The sequence below is a fragment of the Pristis pectinata genome, chromosome 18, assembly GCF_009764475.1.
Source record: "Pristis pectinata isolate sPriPec2 chromosome 18, sPriPec2.1.pri, whole genome shotgun sequence".
Lineage (NCBI taxonomy): Eukaryota > Metazoa > Chordata > Chondrichthyes > Rhinopristiformes > Pristidae > Pristis > Pristis pectinata.
Genome location: NC_067422.1, coordinates 35132917 through 35156216, shown reverse-complemented (window position 1 = coordinate 35156216; position 23300 = coordinate 35132917).

Genomic DNA, 23300 nt, shown 5'->3' with positions numbered 1-23300 from the left:
CAATGTTGTACTGACATTTTATCCTGTTCTAAGATCTATCTAAAACTTCCCTCCCACATAGCTCCCCATTTTTCTATCATTCATGTGTCTATCTAAGAGTCTCTTAAATGTCCCTAATGTATCTGCCCCCACAACCTCTGCCGGCAGTGCGTTCCACACACCCATCACTCTCTGTGTGTAAAAAAAAACTTGCCCCGACATCCTCCTTAGACCTTCCTCCAATCACCTTAAAATTATGTCCCTTGTGGTAAGCATTGTCGCCCTGGGAAAAAGTCTCTGACTGTCCACTCGATCGATGCCTCTTATCATCTTGTACACCTCTATCAAGTCACCTCTCATCCTGCCTTCTCTCTGAAGAGAAAAACCCTAGCTCGCTCGAACCTATCACATGCTCTCCAATCCAGGCAACATCCAGACCCCAGTTGAACCCAATCAGCTTAAGCTGACATTTGTACCTTTTCTCATACTCCATTGGTTGCCTCTGTCAGCTTAGACTTTTATTTTTCCTGTAAGTGCTTAATCTGCTCTATACTTTCTGCTTCAAACACTCATTGGAGACTTCCATATCTCACTTCCTTCTGGGTAAGGAAGCTTCTATTGACTTCTCCATTTGATCTCATGAAAACTATCTGAGAGCAACTGCCTTTAGTTTTGAACTCCATAAAGGAAGCACTCTATAAATTACTCATAAATGAAAATAAAAAAAACTGCAGATGATAGAAATCTGAAGTAATGACTCCAATCTTTCTACCTGTTCCTGATCAGTTTCTTTTGCATCCATGGCTCTGAATAATTTATATAGTGAAGATTAAATGTGCAAATACAGGAATCTATAGTAATGAAAGCAGAAAATGCTGGAAATACTCAGCAGGTCAGGCAACATCTGTGGAGAGAGAAGCAGTGGTTAACATTTCAGGTCAGATGAGGGTCTTCAGCTTGAATGTCAACTCTGTTTCTCTTTTCCACAGATACTGCCTGACCTGCTCAGTCATTGAGTATGCAGAGAAGATACAGCATAGAAACAGACCTTTGCCCCATCAAGTTTATAGCGACCATCAACCACCCATTTACAATAATCCTACACAAATCCTTCTTTTAATTCTCCCCAATTTCTCATCAACTACCCCCAGGTTCTATCACTCACCTACAAATTGGGGCAATTTATTGTGACTGATTAATCTACCAACCCACATGTCCTTGGGATATGGGAGGAAATCCATGCGGTTACAGGGAAAATGTGCAAACTCCACACAGACAGGACACAAGGTCAGAATTTTACCTGGGTCTCTGGCACTGAGGCAACAGCTGTACTGGTTGCCCTGCCTTTTAGCCTTTACTGTTTTTATTTCAGATTTCCAGCATCTGCAGTTTTTTTAAGTTTTCATTTATGAGTAATTTATAGAGTGCTTTTCTTCATGGAAAGGAATTGTTCTCAAATAGTTTTCATGAGATCGAATAGACAAATCAAATAGAAGCTTTCTTACCCAAAAGGAAGTGAGAATATAGGAGAATACATGAGTGTTTGAAGCAAATAATATAGATGCATTTATGGGCAAGCAGATAAGCACTTGTGGGAGAAATAGCTGGAGGAGGTAGATAATGGAATATAGGAGAAGGTTCCAATGTCAATTTAGATTGATTGGGTTAAGTGGCTCCATATGCAATGTATCTCAATGGAACTTCGAATACAAATTGGGGCCAGTCATTTCCAATTATCTTTAAAAATGTCCCAATGTGATTCCTAAATTGCATCAAAAATACCTTAATATGTGCAATTAAAAAAATGTACATAAAAATCCTTTGGATCAGTTTTCTTCATGAGACCTTCTGCAGGACCCCTTGCATTATGGTGAACTACTCCATGGGAGATCAGCTGCTATTAATGCAGTGCAGCTGTCATTATGCAGCTTCAGGTGGACCTTGATGTGCAGGGGGCTCAGGTGCATGGCTGTAAAATGACATTTGTTTAGGGAATTTGCAGTGTTATGGTCACTGTGCATTCCTAAAGAAAAAGAATTAAGAAAGGTCCAGATATCTGGCCACTGAGGTCTAAGGCTTCACGAGCAGTATTGTGAAATGTTAGCTGGAGCAAAGGGGGTGCCAGTGTACATTCAGAGGACAATTGACTATTAAACAAGGCATACTGCTTTAAACAAGTCTTTGGTGAGGCCCCACTTAGAACTTGCATCAATTTTGTCGTCTTCATATGGCGGATGAAATTAAGGCTTTGGAAAGGGTGCATAGAGGAAGGCCAAGTTTATACCAAGATAAGCAAAGGAAATGGGATGGTGGTGAGCTATCTAAAGCTAGAGGGCATAGGTTGAAGTATCTAATACCAGAGGACAAAGGTTTAGAGTAAGGAATAAAGGGTTTATAGGGGATATAACAAAGAACTTTTCTACCCAGAGGCTGATTGGAATCTGGAACACAGTGCCCGAGAAAGCAGATACTCTCACAGTATTTAAGAAGTATTAAGATGAGCACTTGAATCATCAGTGTAGAGAAGGCTATGGTCCAAATGCTGGTAAATGGGATTATTATAGATAAGGACTTGATGGTTGGCATGAACATGGTGTACCAATGAGCCTGTTTCTGTGCTATATGATTCTCTATGACTCTCTGACTTTAGAGAGGTGTGGAATTGGCAATGCTACGATTGACACTTATAAGGTAATGATGAGAAAATAACTCTTTCAGTTGAGTGACATTTTAAACTGCACTTTGATAGATTAGAAGGGTTTCCCATATTTTTTCCCTGGTTTAGATCCAGACTTTGCCTCTCCCAGCCAATCACATGGATGGGGCTGGATGGAAAGTGCAAGGTTTCACAACTGGGTGGGATGAGCAGAATGGACCAAAGGATCTTCTCCCGTTTGCATTGTATGTAAATGTATATGCATTACATTCCTTTATAAGTTTACTTCAAAGTCATCCCCATTGTCCCCATTGATAGTCCACCAATTTGTAGATTTAATAGTAATTCACTGATCTCCCAGAAGCAAACATTCTGAAACCTAAGAATCATTCCATCACATGACCCTGGCTGACACACCAATGGAACGCAATGTGCTCTGAGGTACATCTTTAGAAAACAATGTTAATTTGAGGCTGCAGATGACTTCAACTGAATGCAAAATATCTCAAAACACTAGTCAGAGCACAGAAGTTCTCCTAGTCCTGGGGAGAACTTTCAGCCATTGCTCCCACTGGGCATAAACAGATCACATTGCTGTTTGTGGGATCTTGCTGTGATGACATTGATTTCATATTTGACTATGTGACGATTCATACACATTAAAACTACTCATTAGCTACAAGCTACTTTGGGACAACCTGAAAAAGAAAAAGAAAGATACACTTTAATTTATGAAGTGATGTTCACACTCAGGGTTTACAGTAGCAATGATTGGACAGTGGTTCAGCTCGCAGAGCTGTTGCCTCACAGAGCTAGGAGTCCCGGGTTCAATCCTGACCTTGGGTGCTGCCTGCGTTGGGTTTGCATGTTCTCCTTGTGACTGCGTGGGTCTCCTCCAGGTGCTTTGGTTTCCTCCCACATCCCAAAGACGTTCGGGTTGGTAGGTTAATTGGCCGCTGTAAATTGCCCTGTATGTGTGAGTCAGCAGTAGAATCCAGGGGAGGGATGGTTGATGAGAATGTGGGGAGAATAAACTAAAAATGGGATTAAAGTAGGATTAATGTAAATGGGTGGTTGTTGGTTGGTGCAGACTCAGTGGGCCAAAGCACCTGTTTCTGTGCTGTATCTCTCCATAGGATGCTCCAAGCAGCTGCACAGGTTGACTCTGTGGTTAAGAAAGCATGCGGTGTATTGTCCTTCATCAATCATGGAATTGAATTTAGGAGCCGAGAGGTAATGTTGCAGCTATATAGGACCCTGGTCAGACCCCACTTGGAGTACTATGCTCAAGTCTGTTCACCTCACTACAGGAAGGATGTAGAAGCCATAGAAAGGGTGCAGAGGAGATTTACAAGGATGCTGCCTGGATTGGGGAGCATGCTTATGAAAATGGGTTGAGGGAACTCGGCCTTTTCTCCTTGGAGTGACGGAGGATGAGGGGAAACCTGATAGAGGTGTATAAGATGATGAGAGGCATTGATCGTGTGGATAGCCGGAGGCTTTATCCCAGGGCTGAAATGGTTGCCACAAGAGGACATAGGTTTAAGGTGCTGTGGAGTAGTTATAGAGGAGATATCAGGGGTAAGTTTTTTACTCAGAGAGTGATGAGTGTGTGGAATGGGCTGCTGGCAACAGTGGCGGAGACGGATACGATAGGGTCTTTTAAGAGACTTTTGGATAGGTACATGGAGCTTAGAAAAATAGAGAGCTATGGGTAAGCCTAGTAATTTCTAAGCTAGGGATGTGTTCGGCACAGCTTTGTGGGCCGAAGGGCCTGAATTGTGCTGTAGGTTTTCTATGTTTCTATGACTCTATGAACTGGGAAACACTCAGAAAGAACATGGTGCTCTGCCTGCATTATTACAATTCATGGAGTTGAACATCATCACTTGAGAGTCAACAAAGAAAACAGGAGTCAGAATAAAGTTCACACAGTCAACACATAACCCAGCTATCTCTGGGATCTGTGCAGTCGTCATTGTGTACCACAGATGGGCCTTAAGCTCTGCAAAAGAACTAAAATATGAATGAGATGTATCATGTCTGCAACTCAGTCTACGATATATCAAGTGTTCTATAACTAATTAGGTAATTTTGGAGTATAGTCAGTAAGGTCATCAAGGGACACAGCACAGAAACAGGCCCTCTAGCCCACTGAGTCCATATCGACCATCAACCACCCATCTACACGATTCCCACATTAATCCCATTTTATCCTCCGCACATTCCTATCAACTCTCCCCATATTCTGCCACTTGCCTTCTCACTAGGGACAAGTCACAGTGGCCAATGAACCTACCAACTTGCACGTCCTTGGGACGTGGGAGGAAACTGGAGCACCCGGGGGAAACCCACATGGTACCAAGAAGAACCTGCAAACTCCACACAGATAACGCCGGAGGTCAGGATTGATCCCAGCTCTCTGGTGCCGTGAGGTAGCAGCTCTAAATGCTGTGCCATCGCGCCACTGATAATAGGAAAGCAATAATGATCAGACAGTAACGTCCAACAAATAGCAATTAAATAACTGATGGCATCAGCTGTTTGAGGTGGTAGTGGAAGTTGCAGGACTCAAGGAGAACTGACCCACTCTTCTCTGAACAGGGCTATAGTACCCTGTGCTGAGCACTGTCAGTAGGGCACTAATGTCTTAGTCTATCTCCGAGTCTCTGGAATGGGACAGACACGCATGGTTTAAACTCAGAAGCAAGAGTGTATGTCTGTCTCCAAGTCTCTGGAATGGGACAGACACACATGGTTTAAACAAGAGTGTAACCACAGAGCCATGGCAGATTTCTGCTCCCGTCCTCTGACATCACAAGTTGTCTTCAATGGATGAAAAGCCATTTTGGTTGGAACGCTGGCTGCTGGTGCTTTGCAGTTTAATATCAGAGAGAATTTGCATTTATATAGAGTTCATTATGCTCTCATATGTCCCAGATGGTTCTACAGCTCATGGATTACTTATGAAATCCAGTGTCCCTCATTAACTTGGCAGATACGGCAACCAATGTGTGCACAGCAAGATCGCACACAGCAAATAATTTGTGTTTGGTAGAATGGTAGTTCATCTTGGTTTCAGTAATTAATTTTGAAAATGTTCCCACAACAATTTCTACCTATTAATTCAGGTGGCTCTGCCACAGTGTATGAGGCAGCACAGTTTAGGATTTTCTTGCAACCATTATGTAATGAGATTAGAACAACTGAAATATTAAAATTTTCATTTTCTCAAGCTCGCTGCTGCTGCGTCATCTTTGAGTTCAACTCGCTCAAAGACAGGCACCTGCAGCTCCTGAATAAAACTCCACACTGTGCAGTCTTGGAACCCATTAAAAATTACACTGTGGACAATGCCAAGTTCATGCTCTTGAAGTGCTCACAGGCTGATTAACAGTCTAACAGGCTGTGATGTGAGACCTGCTTCCTTGGCTGAATCCAGCTGGTAGGACGGCTAATCCTAAATGCCAGAGTGTTCACTGGACTCCTGCAATCATTGTGTTGAGGGGCAGTCCCATCTACTCCCTCCAGTTCAAGGGACTACTCATTTCATCCAGAAATGTGGAGCTCATGTTGTCTGAATTGGGGTTCAAAGGCTGAGCCTTCTAATTCAAGGGAGCAATGCCAAAGGTTCTCTCCAGTTCACCAGTGTGAATAAATAGAGAATCGCAAGAGAGGGCCTTAAAGAAGGAAGCCAGCCAAAGGCTTGAGAACCTCTAATTTTTTTGGAATCTCATGCCCTGAAATCCCACCTCTCATTCAACTATCCTAATACCACCTAAAATGGTTCCATTTCAACGCTTCTGTCTGATTACGTCAATGTAGAACATTTTAATGAATTAAAGGTGCTAAGTAGATGCAAGTTATTGCCAATTTTGTCTCTGTTCGGAGATGCATTAGTTGAGGTTTTCTGCTTGCCCCAGCCCACAACCTCCCACATATTTGTAAATGGAAAATCTTTCTGGTAAGTGTGGCAGTTGAAAGTCACAAAGCCTTTATTTGTGAGCTGCTGCTTACAAAAATGGCTTTGAGCTATAACGAGAATTAGATTTCACATTTTATAAATTGGCTAATAGTTCACTTGGCATACACTGTTAGAAATTCGACCACATTGTACTGTTTATTGCAGTGCAAGATGATTGAAAAGGGACTTACCATATAGTGAAATGTAATAGCAACAATTTGCATTACTCTGGATATTCAACTGGGCAATTCATCTCATGTTAGATGCATAACAAATGATGGTGTTCTCCTTTTGGACCAGTTTGTTCTGGTAAGACATGAGGGAGGGTACCCTTGCGAATGCTGCCGAAAGATCTCCTGTAAAGTGGGCATTAGCCTGCCTTTTTTACAAAGCTACTTGAGTTGTAGCTTCTGGAGACAATAAAGTGGGCATGTATAGCCTAAAGCATCGCTAGTAGTGGTTGGGAGAATGATGACCTGCTCATATCATCAAGGCTCTGTACTTGTGCAAGTACAATATACACCTCTGCAAACCCACTGATGCCCACAGCTACCTCGATTACAGCTCCTCCCACCCTGTCTCTTGCAAGGATGCTATCCCTTTTTCTCAACTTATTTGCCCCTGCCGCATCTGCTCCCACGATGAGGCTTTCCACTCCAGGACATCCGAGATGTCCAACTTCTTTTCTAACCGTGGCTTCACCCCAACTGTGGTCGAGAAAGCTCGCACCCGTATCTCTGCCATTTCCCACACCTCTGCTCTCACCCCCACCCCTCCCAGACCCAACAGGGATAGGGTCCCCCTTGTCCTCACATTTTATCCCACCAGCCTACGTATCCAACACATCATTCTCCGCCACTTCCGCCATCTCCAACGGGACCCCTACCACCAAGCATATCTTCCCCTCCCCACCTCTTTCTGCCTTTTGCAGTGACGGCTCTCTCGGCGACTCCCTCGTTTACTCCTCCCCCCCACCCATCCTGCTCCCGCCCTGGGAACTTTCCACTGCCCCACCATAGGTGCAACACCTACCCCTACACCACCTCCATCCAGGGACCCAAACAGTCCTTTCACGTGAGACAGAGATTCACCTGCACATTCCTTAATATCATCTATGGCATTCGGTGCTCAAAGTGTGGCCTCCTCTACATTGGCGAGACCAAACACAGACGAGGTGACTGTTTCGCAGAACACCTGCGCTCTGTCTGTAACCGCGATCTCCCTCTCCCCATTGCCAGTCACTTCAGCTCCCCCTCCCACATTATCACTGATATGTCAGTCCTCGGCCTCCCCCACTGCCAGGAGAATTCCAAGCGCAAAATGGAGGAACAGCACCTCATTTTCCATCTTGGAACCTTGCAGCCGGATGGCATGAACATTGAATTCTCCCACTTTAAGTAATCCCCACACCCCTTCTTCCATTTCCTAGCCTCTTTTTTTCTACCTCTTTTTCCCTCTCTCTCCTTACCTTTGATCCATTCCCCGGTGGATCTGCTCTCCCCTCCTCCCCCGCACTTGCCTATCACTACCTCTTACCTGCACCTACCTATCATCACTCTGTGTCCACCCCGCCTCTCCTCTTTTGTCCACCTATCACTGCTCTGCTTTTCCCTCCTATATATCGGGTTTCCCCTTTTCCTATCTTCAGTCCTGAAGAAGGGTCCTGACCCGAAACGTTGACCGCCTGCTTTTCTCCACGGATGCTGCCTGGCCTGCTGAGTTCCTCCAGCATCATCGTGTTTTTCATCCAGATTCCAGCATCCGCAGTCCTTTGTTTCTCTACACCTCTGCATTATGTGTAATTTATGCTTAATTTATGTTTTTCTTGTGAATGCTGCTGATCTGATACTATGTGCCTGTGATGCTGCTGCAAGTAAGTTTTTCATTGCACCTGTGCACACATGTACTTGTGCACGTGACAATCAACTTGACTTTGACTTTGGAGGGGTCGTGTTTCTAGAAAACTGCCCATATCGTGATTTTCCATTACATGAACCCTTGACAAAAATTGACAAAATTTGTTCTTTCTTTCACATTTTGTGTTTATTTAGTTTTGTTTTCTCACATAAATTCCGTAAGAGTGAATTTCTATTCCATATCTCAAGTTTTTTATAGTTATTTGTGAAATAAGGGCAAATTTTGATTTCCCGAACTGCTGAAACATTGGGCTACATTGCATCAGCAATTACTGTTCATGATTAATAGTGAACCTTTGTGTTGTCGATTGAAGATCAAAAATCAGAGGTATGGTACCTGCCTACATATGGGCTATGATTTGAATACACAACCACCTGACTTAGGAGTATGTGTGCAACAACTAAGCAGTTACCTGAAAATGATTAAATGTTTTACTTTGGGTTATTGATCAGAGTGGCACCAAAACTTCCATTAACCAGGGTGAGGAATGCCATACCACCTGAACAGAAAGAGAGGAAAGGATCAGGGAAAGGGAAGAAAACCCCAGCCAGCAGCTTGTTCCCCTACAGTATCTGCAGATGGATCTGTGGGACCAGGATTGGGTTATGGGTTACTGACTAACCTCAGAGAATCACGGAGGAGGTCATCCTTGAATCGAAGGATCACTGATACTGATGACAATTCTGAATTGTAATTATTATTGCTTTGTACAAAGCAAGATCCCAGAAACAGCAAGAAGCCAAAGCCTACACAATTCTACATTTAGTAATGTTGAATTAAGGAAATAACGTTGGCCAGGATGCTGGAGTTTTTTCTGTTATGTATACATCAACTGATAGATGGGGTCGCAATTTAATGCTATATCTGAAGGATGTCTTGTCTTATCATGCAGTACTCCCTCAGGACTGAGTTGAAGTGTCAGTCATGGGTTATATGTTCAGCTACTGACGTCTTCCAGATCTGGAGCTGGACTTGGAAACAAAACCATCTGACTCAGCTGGGTGCTGAGACACCTGAACCATGGCTGACACCATGCAGGATATGCTGTGTGCTCAGAAAATATCAGTGGATGGAGTGGGTTGGAGAATAAAAACAAAGAAACAACTTGCATTACTTTAGCACCTTTCCTGTCTCCAAGACACCGTACATTCCACCCGTGTCAGGATTTAGGACTAAGAATTTGCTCTCATTGAATTTATATTCTCCATTTTTTTGATTTTGCTGTTTAAATTTTATTAATCCTGGTTGCTTGGCAGTTTAAACACCAGTAAATAATGATATTCTAGTAGCAATAATAAAACAGGACGTTAACAAATTTCTTTTCATTTTTATCAAGAAGTCTTATCCTTTCATTGCTTTTGTTATTTGCATAATAGTGTTTTATAAATGCGTTTAACAACCTTTAATTATCAATTCTACAGTTTAAGGAGAATTCATGCAAACTGATTTGCTGGAAGTGTCACTCTTTGTGTCACCTTTGTAACACTTTTGTCTCTAAATAAGAACCTTATCAGACCTCTTTGTGAACTCTGCCACATAATTTAAAGTACTGCTTTATCAGAGGAGGCATGTCTCATGTTAAGCCAAAGCTCTGCCCATCAGTTCAGGAAGTTGTAAAAGGTCTTGTTCTACATCTAACATCCCTCCTATGGATGCCACTTCTGAAGACAGGTGGTCCGTTCACTCATTCAACATTGCTGGTGGGAGCTTGCTTAAATTGCAACAGTGACGGTGGTTTAGAAGCACATAGGCTCTGACTTTCAGATAGCCCATGGATATATAAATGCAGTTTCTTTCCTGCTTGGTTTGTGCGATACCATTTTTCTTTGTAACGGTGTGTAGGACTGTTAAAGGTTTGAGTTTTTACAGAAAGGACATGGGACTTCAGTGCAGCTTTAAATTGGCTGAGCTTGAGCTGTCCTTTATTGGGAGATGGGGTAATGGAAACTGGTTTATGGATCTTTAATTGCTAGAAAATACATCTTGGTTAAAACAATCATTTTACAATGTTGGCCATCTACCCTTCAACCTTATGAAGTCCTAGTTCTGCAAAAACTACCTGTTGGACATGGACTTCACTCAATCAGTCTGAAATTAATAGCAGCATTGATGTTGAACCTCAGTGCCATACACTTATGTTGATTGCCTTCTGCTCCTACCCTGGTCGCTACATGGCTGTGTGTTTGCCAGCAGCCTGGTGACATTTCCTTTTGGGTCGCTGTTGCTGGAGAATGAGGAACTCCCTTCTGCTTCTCTATTTATTTGTTGCATATCATTTCTCCATTAAATGCTCATTAAATATACATCAAATGCTCTTCATCAAATCAACTGGCACTTGCTCCATGAATTTGCAGGCAATAAACGTAGTCCCAGTGTACACAGTCTGCAGATGCAGGAGTCGGGAGCCTTTCCTTTTTATTGCCTTATCGCAGCAACTCACCTGCAGCTTCATCCCATTTATCAGTTAAAAGCTAACACCATTAGGAGTTTATTATCGAGCCTTTCTAAATCTCCAGTTCACTGCAGATTGGAGTGTCTCAATGAGTTCCTGCTTTCTGTCTTAAGACTACTAGCAGGATCTATCGACTGTATATTCTCAGACACATGCCTTACACACTGTGATTCTCTGCTCAAATATTGGATGCATTTACTTGACTGCTTAGACCCCAAGGAATCTTTTGGTAACTGGTAATTGGTTTATTTTCATCACATGTACGAGATACAGTAAAAAGTTTTTCTTTGCGTGCCATCCAGTCAGATCATTCCATACTTAAGCACATTGAGGCAGTACAAAAGGAAAAAAAGGAACAGAATGCAGAATATTATGTTACAGTTTCAGAGAAAGTGCAGTGCAGGTAGACAAATAAAGTGCAAGGGACACGATGACATAGACTGAGAGATCAAGAGTCCACCTTTATCGTATGAGATGTCTGTTCAAGAGTCTTATAACGGTGGGATAGAAGAAGTTCTTGAGCCGGGTGGTACATGTTCTTAAGCTTCTGTATCTTCTGCCCAATGGGAGGGGGAAGAAGAGAGAGTGTCCCGGGTGGGTGGGGTCTTTGATTATGTTGGCTGCTTTCCCGAGGTAGCAGGAAGTCCATGGTGGGGAGGCTGGTTTTTGTGATAGACTAGGCTACGTTCACAACTTGCGTTTTGGGCAGAGCAGTTGCCATACCAAGCTGTGATGTATCCAGATAGGACACTTTCTATGGTCCATCTGTAAAAATTAGTGAGGGTCAATGGGTACATGCCAAATTTCCTCAGCCTTCTGAGGAAGTAGAGGTGCTGGTGTGCCTTCTTGACCATAGCATCCATGTGGTTGGACCAATTCAAATTGTTGATGATATTTACACCAAGGAACTTGAAGCTCTCAACAGTTTCCACCTCCGCACCATTGATACAGACTAGGGCGTGTTTTCTGCCCTGTTTCCTGAAGTCAATAACCAGCTCTATTGTTTTGTTTTTGCAAGATGGCTTCAACAGGTCTTTCTCGATTCTACAGATGCTTTTTGCAGCTACTGGAGACCCCCAAACCCTGCTTACTCTCCGATGTCTCTAAAACACACTTTAGGACCCATGCATATCTGTGTACACCTTAGAACTGTATGCACTCTGCACCCTCTGTCAACTCCGTACCTTGGACTCCTTAAACCCACAGCCTGGGCACTTTCTGTTTGCCCTGTATTTTGGCCATTCCTACATGCCGTATATTGAGCACTCTCCATACACCCTCTACCTTGTGCACCCTCCTTACACCCCACAAGCCTCCACACAAATTGTGCATATTTAGACTCCACTTGTTTGCACACCCTTTAGATCTTGCATCTTCTTTAATCCTCATACACCTTGTTACTCAATACATAATAAGGAAAAGTCATATTATTGTTTGCACAGTTTTGCTGTTGGCTTCATTTTTCCACCTTAACTATTTCCCAGTAATCATTTGATGTTTATACTCCTTTGTTGATATTTTGGCCATTGGTATCGTCAAGCGTGGCATTGTCCACCCATGACTTGACGATGGATATCAGCAGCCTGTATAACTGTGGGTGATCATGTTGCATCTGATCCTTTTCTTACCCAGTCTTTGTTCAAGAGCATCTTCCGGCAGCAGGCACAGGATAATGAGAAGAGACAACCCAAATAAATTTCTTCTCTCTTGTTTAATGCAATTCAACGGATTTGTTAGTGGACAGATTCAAGCATGGTAATTTTTAGAATCTGAAGCTACTTTAAATACAAACAGCTAATGGAAAAACACTACTGCATCAATGTTGTCCTTTAAACTGAAGGAAACCTCTGTCCTTCCAATCCCACACCAACCTGTTTGACCCTTTCATCTTTAAACTACTGCAGATACTGAAAACCTGAAACATAAACCAAAGTCCTAGAAGAACTGGGCAGGTCAGATTGCATCTGTGGGGAGAGTAACAGAACGGGGAGCTAGAAGAACAATGGATACAGCAACTAATAAACTACTGCTGGTGGAACATAGGCAATGTCTGTGAGACTAGATGACCTAATTTGGTAGCTAAAGGGCAGTTAAGATCAGAATAAATTTCTTTGTGTGTGTAATCTGTTTTGACTGGTGGGATGTGCCCAGAAAGTTGGACTGTACAAAATAAGAAAAAGAGGAAAAGCTGAGCAAAAATAATGGCAGAAAACATGGAAAAGCAGTCTGGATTTCATATACAGTATATGTAAAGAGTTTATAAAGTACTTTTCATACCTTCAGGATATATCATACCTCAGAAGCATCGCCACTATTGTAATGTAGGAAATGTGACAACCAATATGTACACAAGAGGCTTCCATAAGCAGCAAGGCAAATATATCAGCACTGAGGTCTCCATTTATTGACCAAGCTGGCGAGACAGCTGGTGAGGCACCCAACACATTGTACTGCAGCTAAGAGGAGGATTTCAATTACATAGAACCATAGAACTATAGAACAATACAGCACAATACAGGCCCTTCGGCCCACCATGTTGTGCCGACCTTTAACCCGTGCCTAAGACTATCTAACCCCTTCCTCCCACATATCCCCCTATTTCAAATTCCTCCATATGCTTATCTGATAATCCCTTGAATTTGACCAACATATCTACCTCCACCACTACCCCAGGCAGCACATTCCGTGCACCATCCACTCTCTGGGTGTAAAACCTCCCTCTGATATCTCCCTTGAACTTCCCACCCATTACTTTAAAGCCATGCCCTCTCATATTGAGCATTGGTACACATTAATACACTAGCCTAAATTATGTGCTGAAGGCCTGCAGCATAGAGAGCGAGAAGGAGAGGAAGAGAGAGAGAGAGAGAGAGAGAAAACATGGATACAGGCCCTTTGGCCCATCGAGTTTGTGCCGACCATCAACTACCAAGTTACAAAAATCCTACATTATCCCCATTTTTTATTCACCCCAGATTCCCATCAGCTCCCCCCAGATTCTACCACTCATCAACATAGTAGGAACAATTTACAGTGACCAAATAACCTTCCATCCCATATGTCCTTGGGATGTGGGAGGAAACGGGAGCACCTGGAGGAAACCCAAGCGATCACAGGGAGAGCACACACACCCCACACAGGCATCACCAGAAGTCAGGATTGAACCTGGTCACTAGAGCTGTGAGGCAGTGGCTCTACTACCTGTGCCACTGTGCCGCCTTACTTTGGGTTCTGCCCCACTGTGGGTTTGAACCTGTACGTGTTTAGTTTAAAACATGATAGTGTGGAGTTGCAGATTCCATAGCTGTGCTGTTTATTCATCTGCGCTGTCTTCTGGAACTAACGGCCAACATATCCGCTTGTTAACACTGATTACAGAAGACATGACAAATAGTCCTGGGGAGGAAATGCTCTGGTCATTATGAACTGTGACATTATAAGTTCAATCAACACAAATCTGTTCTGATTTTATTCCACAAAATGATATGACTAGCATTCTTTGATCTGTCAGTGTCAAACCTCCATTGTCATGTCATTTGCACATTTTATATCTCTGGTGCAATTTTAATCAATTCTTCTGGGGGGGGGGAGGAAGGCATACATTGCCCCATTCCCAAGCATGTCCATTACAATGTCAGCAGTAACTTTTACCAGGCTGTATAAGCCTGTCTAGTGGAAGCACACTTTGCTCTGAATTAGTAAATTCAAGCATTGATCTGGGATAGCAGGTGAGAAACTCTGCAGCTCTTTTGCAACATTCCTCCTGCAAAGAGCACTTCCTTTCAATTGTAAGTTCCAAGTTCCAAGTTCAAGTTCAAGTTTATTGTCACGGGCAGATATACACGGGGTATAAATGCCATGAAAATTAGCTTTTTGCAGCAGCAAAACAGTACATTATAAACATGACAAATACATGTCAACATAAAAACATCAATTATACATAACTTACACTACAAAATAAACAAAACTAAACATAATGACTGAAGCTCAGATATAAAGATTCTTTTCCCCTCTAGGAGTGGAGGACATACCCATCCCGATCTTCCGAGCATGTCCTCCTGCTCTGCATTTCGCATATCCTGCATTCTTTTGTCTACGTTCTCACTCTCTAACTGCTCCCATTCACTCACTGACCAGATAAACTTGTTTACAACTTATCACCATGGTTACTCCATTTTACCCTATCAGAGACGTCCCCCTCTCCCACCCCAGCTTTATGGGCTTCTTTTGTCTCCTTCCCAGTCCAACTGAAGGGTTTTCGACCCAAAACATTGACTCTGTTTCTCTCCCCACAGATGCAGCCTGACCTGTTGAGTATTTCCAGCATTTTCTGTTTTTATTTCAGATAAAAAGATTGCCTGCACATGGAGAGAAAGAGGGAGAGAGAGAGAGGAAGAGAGAGAGAGAGGATTCATAGATGGGAAGGAGGCAAGAAAGTATCAAGTCAGGGATGGGGTAGAACAAGCTCGAACAATGGGAAGGGCTGCAAACAAGATGGAAGCAATGATTTGTATTAAACTGCAGCTGGAATGATGACAGTGATCCTGCCATCTATGTTTCACTTCAACCATTAAGTTGTTCCTGGTGCCAAGTACGCTGCGCTGTTTATGAAAATACAATTATTTTCAAGGTATCTTCCCATTAACAAGAAATTAAACAGTGATCTAATTAAAACTAAAAAACAAGAGATGGAATTGGGGAAGGAGAGAGAGAGAGTCGGCTAACTCCACGATCTCAACTTTCTAGTGGGGAGCGGTGAAAACTGCTGAAAATTGTGTGGCACAGTCCACTGTCCATTAAAACTGGCAAGCAGAAAGAGGGACAGGACCAAGAATGACTTGTACTTAACAGCACTGTCAATGTAGTTAAAGACACTCTGTGCTGCTTCATGAGAGCATAATCAATCAACATTTGTCACTGAGCTGTATGAAAAGATATTCGGCCAGGAAGCCAAGAGATGGTGAAGAACACAAACCAATGTCCAACAAGAATGCCTCTGTCCTAGAACAGGGAGGTCACAGAATTATCCCAGAGAACACATAGTCATGAGATTTTTAAGCATGTTCTTCCAAAGTATGGCACACTTATTTTAATCATTGTTAATATTTTAGTGATAATCAGAATCATAAGCAGTTTGGTTACTATTAGATTTCAGCACTGATTTTGTCTGCTGAAAACATTATAAGCATTTTACACAGAGAGTTCCTACAATCTGAAGCACTGACTTAAACAGTGGGGGAAGGAGATTCGATAGTTATTTTCCAATGGCAACTCAAAGGGGGGGATCAGGTTCAGGGATGTGGGGGAAGGGCAGGATAATGGAGCAGATTAGAAAGCCTTTGCTGCAGAATCTATGACTCTATATAAGTGTAACAAATAGAGCAATACTTGAAATTCAGACATGGTCAATGCAAATTGTTTTCCAATCAGGTGGCTATATTGTCTTCTAGATCACATTGGATGATGGCATTGCTGATGCCTGTTGCAAATCTCCCTCCTCTACTCCCATTGGACGGTTGCCATCCCCATTGGTCTCATAATGCAGCCCTGTTACCACCTGTCCCTTTATCAGCAGGTGACAGAGAACAAAAGTTAAGATTTTAGTCTTTGATGGTTAGCACGGCACAGCAACCTTTCTCATTTGTCATCTGGCCTCATGATTCTGCCTCATCTGGTTACACTTAAACTCTATTCTCATGGCCTTACACAAATATGCTGCTGATTATCCAAGAGAGACCATCTTACAGACAGTTATCCTTTGATTCATCAGGCCTGTGTCAGTCAGATAGAAGGAAGCAATTATGTTCACTGGCTGTTTGCATGAGAATTTTCCCTGCCTCAGCCTAAAGGTAAGTTGCTGAAGTTCTTATGGCTGATGGAAGGTGTTACTGAGTGGATGCAGCTTTTAGCACCCACTGGTCTGCAGTTTTCTGGTGAAGTTTCAAGAGTGTGCTCTGAGTAAAGCCAAATAAAATGAGCAAATTATGTGAAGTACAAAAGATCTGTTGTAAAGGTTTTGTTGAAACACTGTGCATAGCTTGTTTATGTAGGTTATAACTTTTATAGATTAACCACCATTTACATTGAGGTTGGTTTTAGATAGGTTTTGTGTAACCTGGAAAGGTGATGTGTGGCACATTTAGGGTGCAAACATCTTTTGTGCATGACACACTCTGCATGGTACTGTGGACTTGGTATAGAAAACACATACAAAGGCCTTTCCTCTGCTTGTTCTGTCAAGGCAGGACATTGGTGAGGGCAACTATCAATTGGGGCTAAGACTGGGTTGCGGTGAGGGTGTGGGAGGGAGTCTGAAGTTTTGAATGTACTGAGCTTTGGTGATGGTGTACTCAAGGTAGACCCACAGAGGGGGATAAGTACATAACTTGGAGGGGACCTACCTGTCCACGGTTACTGGTACCAGACTCCATTGCCTTTAACATGGTCAGGCAGGTCTCCTGTAAGCTACACTGAAGCAAGCCTCACGTTCATTTAGAAGGCCTGCTCTGCATGAGTGGCCAGCACCATTCGAGAGCCACATATCTCCAAATGACTTTAATGCAAGTGACATTCAAACATCATTCACACACTCTTTCTGATGCCAACTCTCCTCTCAGGATACTTGTATGCTTGTTTGCACCATATGACCACAGGACAGAGACACAATTTGATGACCTAGGTAAAAGATTCATTAAGTCTAGGTAAAATAGGTTAAGTACTTTACCTAGTACTTAAGTCTAGGTAAAAGATTAATTAAGCCTCCAAATACAACTTCATTTTCCATATGAAGTTGTGAAGCACACATAAATGTCACCGTATGGGATAGATGTTCCAGACCATCCCCCAAGCTGAAGAATCCTTCAAACCCTATTGGAAAGAACCATTCAATTCTCAGGTCTTTTGACTCTCCATTGTTCTCTCTGTCCTACTGTTGTCAGCAAAGTTCCAGTTAATTTTAGTATCTAGGTCACGTTTTTACATTGGGAACCTCCACAGTTACATTGGTCCAGTGCAGTTCACTTGCAATATGTTCAACCTTGGTATCATGTAGAAGGTGGAAAGACTAAACCCTCTAATCCAAAAGGGTGCCAGGATTTTCTTCTCACCACTGGGAACGATTGCCGAGATTAAAAGTACACTTCAATTTGGTTGTTACACTGGAATTTGTAGAATTAATAAAGGGATCAAAACAAGGTCACAGAACTCCTTGTAATCACCCACCACATTAATGCAATCCAACAAATGGTGGAGTGGAATGATTTTAATTGAGGTAAGTGCTTGTGTAATCACAATTTCAGTAAGAATCATCTTGTAGTGCATAGTCATCTAATCCCTTGATATTACCGACCCAACTCTCCTTTCTGCTGCTGCTGGGAGGCATGGAAGTTGAGATGTAACTTAATTACCACATCCTGAGCCCTTTCTCCACCCACCCACATTTGGTATTTCAGGTGATGACCAGCAAAAATTAGGGGAATATGGTTCCTATCAACAGTAGCCCAGCAATGTTTGGTGCTGAGAAGATCTGTACATCACCAATGTCCAATATTGCTTGGAATCAGAGGAGTTCAGAGCAATCTTAAATGGGCAGAGTGATCATAAGCTGTATGAAAACCAGGATGTTCCAGTGGATGTGGGCATATTCCCTACATCCATTTTACCTTCATGTTTCCTATCCTTTTAGGATTCTCTATTGAGACGTTTAATCATACATAATCATTGATCTGTGAGCACAGCTATACTTACTCTGACCCAGTGGTAGAATTTTTGCCTCTGAATAATAAGGGTGTGACTTCAAGACTCACGTTGTATCTTTAGCGGCACGGTAGGGCAGCTGTTAGCATAACGCTTTACAGCGCCAGCGACCCAGGTTCAAATCTGGCCACTGTCTGTAAGGAGTTTGTATGTTCTCCCCGTGTCTGTGTGGGTTTCCTCCGGGTGCTCCAGTTTCCTCCCACATTCCAAAGACGTACGGGTTAGGAAGTTGTGGGCATGCTATGTTGGCGCTGGAAGTGTGGCGACATTTGCGGGCTGCCCCCAGAGCACTCTACGCAAAAGATGTATTTCACTGTGTTTCGATGTATGTGTGACTAATAAAGATATCTTATCTTACTTAATGGAGGCTTACATCTCCTTACAATACTGACGGATTGCACATTGTTGGACTCTGTGTTCTTCGAAGGAGGCTTTAAACTGAGCCCCCCTCTTAGACAGGCACAAAAGATCCTGCAAAGCAATTTGAGGAGGTGCAGTGGAACCCTTGCTGGTGCTCTGGGCTGCCAATCTCTCAGCTGAAATCAATGAAATAGATTTTCCAGTCAATACCTAAAAGGAGTGACTAAGACCTTGCAATTAACTGTCGGGATGTTGTTCTGTTAATACTTTGATGCTTGGTTCCTTCATTATGACAATGACTAATGTCATTGACTGTAATATGCTTCAAAGCATCCTGGGGTTATGAAGGAAGCTGTGTAAATATGAGCCTTGTTAATGTGAGCATACATTTGTAGGAAATTCCTTTGTTACTATGAAACAATGACACAGAATAAGACTACAAACTATTGCTGCTTGTTAGATGAATATATCTTCATTTCCATGGTTCAATATGTTGGAACAGAACCAAGAAATAGCAATTTTCATTCATCCTCCTTTTTGCTCATTACATCAATGAAAAAGGAACTGCCCTTTCCCTCACTTAATGATCCATTTCTCCATGTGTCATTAGAGTGAGTAAGGTTCCCTACTGGCAACATCAACTCATCAACTTAGCCCTATAAAGCTTGTTGCAATTTGGTGCAAAGATAAATTCACCCACAGGCCAAACTGACTCCAATGAAAATTCAGCTGATTGAATATCAATGAAAATATCAGTACTAATTTCATTTCTTTAAGTACTTACAGTTGTTTTCCTTACCTTGGAATGCATTCTGCACAGAGAACAATAATACAGCCTGCCCCAAGTTAAATGCTCTTTTATTAGATAAATGCTAGAACACATTAACATCTCTGATGGCATTACATTTAGACACATGGAAAACCACTTCTCAAGTATTGTATGGAATCCCTTGCGTGATAAATCCTTCTAATATTTTGAATATTTCCCCCATTCAGCGATTTCATTGGCAAAGTGATTGTAGTGAAATAAGTCATTCCTCTCCAAACATATTATTTCTGTGTCAACTCTAACGGTGAAGCTTTCTTATATTTTTATGTTTCATATCTTATAGTTTCTTATAACATCAAAGACCTTTTCTTGGATGGATTCCCCACCCAACTTTCCCACGACCTGGTGTTACGGATTAGGTTACTATTTAGTGAATGTCCCTTTAAGACATAGCACAGTATAGTAGTGTGTGTGTGTGTGTGTGTGTGTGTGTGTGTGTGTGTGTGTGTGTGTGTGTGTGTGTCTGGCGTGATGATGACAACAACAGGGGATAAGGACGTGATGATGTTTTTGGAGCAGTCAGTCAGAGAGAGGGAGAGGGAGAGAGGCACCTGCCTGCTAGTCTCTGTATCGATGGATGAAGAACAATAGCTGTGTCTGTCACTACAATCCACGTATGGATTTTTGGAATAATCCAGTGGAGTCCACTTTGTAGTTAACCTGTAGAAGGAAACAGGTATTTGTGTGGACGGTCACGTCTCGAGTGCCTTTCGAGGTGGCAGATACTTTGCAACAAAGGAGTAGAGATCATCAGTGACTGAGGTGTCGTTTGGGTTCCATCGTGGAACGTTTGGATTTCGTAATTACTCTCTATTTTCTCTCTACATTTTGTCTTCAGTCAACGGTGGTTGTTGAAGAAGCCTTTGTTCATGTCTCACCTTATGGCTTGCTGAACTGAACTTTGAGAACCATTCCTGGACTTGGAGTTTGGGAATTTGCCACAGACACACACTTCGAGTTTAGTTTTTGGGGTTAATGTTTAAGATATAACATTTTTACTTCTAACATTCTAACATTTTTACTTTTATTTTTCTTATTATCATAAGTAGTTATTAATAAAATAGTTTTACACTTATACATGGCTCGGTGTGTTTCTTTTGTTGCTGGTACTTGACACTGGTGGTCTGTTGCTGTATTCCACAAGGCATTCAATGGGAAAGGAGTGGTGAAGAACGGCCAGCAAGTTTGGGAACTTTGCAATTGCATATCTCAGTGGGCATGTTATTGTTGAGTGTGTAGTTCTTGTAATGTGGACAACTTCATCCATTACTTCAGTGATAATTTGAGAGTATACAGTGACTGGCGAAACGTTTCTGATGAAAGGTCATTGAACTGAAATATTATCTGTTTCTCTTTCCACAAATGTGCTGCCTGACCTGCTGAGTAAATTGGTAAATTGGTTTAATATTGTCACAGGTACAGTGAAAAACTTGTCTTGTGTACCATTCATACAGATCAATTCATTACAACAGTGCATTGAGGTATTACAAGGTAAAACGATAACAGAGTGCACAATAAAATGTTACAGTTACAGAGTATGTCCTGCTTTGATAGAGCCTCTGTGCTTTTAAGCTTTATATCTCTATTTTTGGAACCGAGTGATCCACTGCCCAAAAATTCATCTGCTCCATTCCTGAAGCAGTAAGACATTGTCTCAATGTGCATACTATTCTTGAGTACACAGTGCTTGCATTGTGGACAACCTCATCCATGACTTTGGTAATCATTTGAGAGTACAGTGACTGGTGAGGAATAGGCAGCCAGTTTGGGACTTCTGTATCTGCCTGGAAAACTCGAAATTGGTGTCACTTCTGAGTGGAATTGTCGGCATTTCTCCTCCAAATCTGAGGAGGTCAGGATTACTCTCAGCAATACTGGACACTAGGGATATACAGGCCTCCTTAGCACTGAATATTGTTGGGTTACCAGTGATGGGAAGCACAAAAGCTGTATTCTCACCCACTTTTACCTGTTACCCCTTTTGGAATTGTGAAGGGACTGTTCCCCTTGCCACTCCCTGGTCTGCTCTTGCATTTCCATCAACCACTCTGTCTTATGGAGCTTGACCATGCAACTGCAGGAGGTGCAACATTTGTCCCTTTACCTCTTCCCTTCCCACCACCCAGGGACCTTCATAAAGCTATAAAGTGAAGCTGAGGCCAAGGATGATTCAATCGTACTGTTTGGTGGAGCAGGTCTGAGGGGACAAATGTCCTCCTACTGCTCCTATTTTCTTTTGTTCTTATAACTATTGAGGTTATGGTTAATTTTGCAGTATTGCTCCACACTAGGCAGTGTTACACTCCTGATGGAGAGCCCAGGAAGCAAACCCTGCCACATGCTCTTGACTATGACCACCCTGAGGTACATAGACCCTCTCTTCTGGAAAGGATTTTGTGCACCAGAATCTGTAGGTCCAACCTGCCTCTCTGTCCACTATGGCAGCTATTACATCAGTGCCATTGAGAGGGTCCCTTTAAGAGATGGAACTCTGACGTACTCAATGCAGGGTTACGGCCAGCAGCCGCGTATAATTCAATTAGGAATCACAGGGACCCAACTGCTTCTCTTATATGGAAGTGTTGCCTAAACCAAACATGTTCATGCCTGTTACAATTCGATTGCAATCTTAAACCTTTGCAGAATCAAATTGGCACAACAATAACTTACTGCTTCGAGAATGATTCAACAGGTCATTCCATACGTAAGTGCATCGAGGTAGTACGAAAAATGAATAAAATGTCGAATACAGTGTGGCAGATACAGAGAAAGTGCAGTGTAGGTAGACAAATAAAGTGCATGGTCAGATAAATTGAGAGATCATCTTTATTTACAAGAGGTCCATTCAAGAGACTGTTAACAGTGAGATAAAAGCTGTCCTTGAGCCAGGTGGTACGTGTTCTCAAGCTTTTGTAAATTCTGCCTAATGGGAGGGGGGGGGAGAAGAGACAATGACCAGGGTGGGAGGGGTTGTCGATTATCTTGGCTGCTTTCCCGAGACGGCCACAGCTGGAGTATTGCATCCAACTCTGGCAGCCATACTTTAGGAAAGAGCTGAAAGCCATGGGAAGGGAGCGGGAAAACTATCCTTGAATCAGACCAGCACTGAAGCCTTTCAGCTGTAGCTTAGGCTGAGCAGTAGGATTGTGTCTGGAGCAAAGTCAGTTGAGAGGAGATCTGAGGGGGATGTGTAAGATCATGATGGGGTTAGCTAGGGTAAATGGGTAAATAGAGTGAAGAGCCTAGAAAATGGATGTGCTAAATCATTGTTGTGTACAGTGCTAATGCCAAATTTGGTTCCCTGCAAAAATACTGGTGAAATAGATCAAAATCAAGTGTGAAAGAGCATTTTACACTCAGAAATGGGTGATAAATGGGGACCTGCCCA